Consider the following 2,330-nt stretch of genomic DNA (forward strand, 5'->3'; position numbering starts at 1 on the left):
TAACAGTAAACCTACCAATCTGTGTATGTACCTGACTGAGTAGAGTAATTTCTGCTAATAAAAGCTTGTAACAGTAAACCTACCAATCTGTGTATGTACCTGACTGAGTAGAGTAATTTCTGCTAATAAAAGCTTGTAACAGTAAACCTACCAATCTTTGTATGTACCTGACTGAGTAGAGTAATTTCTACTAATAAAAGTTTGTAACAGTAAACCTACCAATCTGGGTGTGTACCTGACTGAGTAGAGTAATTTCTGCTAATAAAAGCTTGTAACAGTAAACCTACCAATCTGGGTGTGTACCTGACTGAGTAGAGTAATTTCTATTATAAGACTTGCCACAGTAAACCTACCAATCTAGGTATGTACCTGACTGAGTAGAGTAATTTCTGCTAATAAAACTTGTCACAGTAAACCTACCAATCTGGGTGTGTACCTGACTGAGTAGAGTAATTCCTACTAATAAAACTTGTCACAGTAAACCTACCAATCTTTGTATGTACCTGACTGAGTAGAGTAATTTCTACTAATAAAACTTGTCACAGTAAACCTACCAATCTGGGTGTGTACCTGACTGAGTAGAGTAATTTCTACTAATAAAACTTGTAACAGAATTACTCTACTCAGTCAGGTACACACCCAGATTGGTAGGTTTACCTACTAATAAAACTTGTCACAGTAAACCTACCAATCTGTGTATGTACCTGACTGAGTAGAGTAATTCCTACTAATAAAAGCTTGTAACAGTAAACCTACCAATCTGGGTGTGTACCTGACTGAGTAGAGTAATTTCCTACTAATAAAACTTGTCACAGTAAACCTACCAATCTGTGTATGTACCTGACTGAGTAGAGTAATTCCTACTAATAAAACTTGCCACAGTAAACCTACCAATCTGTGTATGTACCTGACTGAGTAGAATAATTTCTGCTAATAAAACTTTCCACAGTAAACTTACCAATCTGGGTATGTACCTGACTGAGTAGAATAATTTCTATTATAAGACTTGCCACAGTAAACCTACCAATCTAGGTATGTACCTGACTGAGTAGAACAATTTCTACTAATAAAACTTTCCACAGTAAACCTACCAATCTAGGTATGTACCTGACTGAGTAGAATAATTTCTGCTAATAAAACTTGTAACAGTAAACCTACCAATCTAGGTATGTACCTGACTGAGTAGAACAATTTCTACTAATAAAACTTTCCACAGTAAACCTACCAATCTAGGTATGTATCTGACTGAGTAGAGTAATTCCTACTAATAAAACTTTCCACAGTAAACTTACCAATCTGGGTATGTACCTAACTAAGGAAGGTAAGTATCTCTACTGGAATATGCCATTGTTACCTTACTATTCTCTGTAAGCACACAACTGGTAAGGTAAATTGTTGCAAGTGAAATGTGACACTTCAGGTGTAACTGGAAAGGGTAGTTGATTCTGATAAAATGTTAAGCTAAATAGAAATTAGATGACAAGATTAAAGTATACTGGTAGTTGCAGTTTTTTTTTCTCATTAAAATAAAGACTGGTTACTATGCTTTTAGAACAAGTATTTAGTTTTAAAGATTTATAATTTATTGTTTTCATGAATTATACAGGCTAACTTACCAAGTAAAGTTTAACTGTTTACCAACTAACATTTAAACTTGATTTCCTAAATTAGTTATGGATACTCATCAAAACTTGCTAAGGTTGCAATAAGTACCTGGAGATAATTTAGCAAGTAAAGGTTAAACATATGTTATGATAAGTATCCTGAGCTAATTTATTAAGTAAAGGTTAAACATATACAATCTAATGTTATGATAAGTATCCAGAGCTGATTTAACAAGTAAAGGTTAATCATATGTTATGATGAGTATCCTGAGCTAATTTATTAAGTAAAGGTGAAACATATACAATCTAATATTATGATAAGTATCCAGAGCTAAGTTAGCAAGTAAAGGTTAAACATTTACAATCTAATGTTATGATGAATATCCAGAGCTAAGTTAGCAAGTAAAGGTTAAACATTTACAGTATGATGTTATGATGAATATCCAGAGCTAAGTTAGCCAGTAAATGTTAAACTTTTACAATGTAATGTTATGATGAATATCCAGAGCTAAGTCAGCAAGTAAAGGTTAAATATTTACAATATGATGTTATGATGAATATCCAGAGCTAAGTTAGCAAGTAAAGGTTAAACATTTACAATGTAATGTTATGATGAATATCCTGAGCTAAGTTAGCAAGTAAAGGTGAAACATTTACAATATGATGTTATGATGAATATCCAGAGCTAAGTTAGCAAGTAAAGGTTAAACATTTTACAATGTAATG

At 32.7% G+C, this 2,330-nt stretch overlaps 1 protein-coding gene across 1 annotated transcript in view; it reads left to right on the forward strand.

The window, feature by feature from the left end:
* The window catches only part of LOC106468569 (hemocytin-like), a 94,624-nt gene that overhangs the window by 34,774 nt on the left and 57,520 nt on the right, over positions 1 to 2,330 (forward strand). The gene's annotated exons all lie outside the window — the stretch shown is intronic.

Source organism: Limulus polyphemus, unplaced genomic scaffold (genome assembly GCF_000517525.1).
Source record: "Limulus polyphemus unplaced genomic scaffold, Limulus_polyphemus-2.1.2 Scaffold3056, whole genome shotgun sequence".
Taxonomy (NCBI): domain Eukaryota; kingdom Metazoa; phylum Arthropoda; class Merostomata; order Xiphosura; family Limulidae; genus Limulus; species Limulus polyphemus.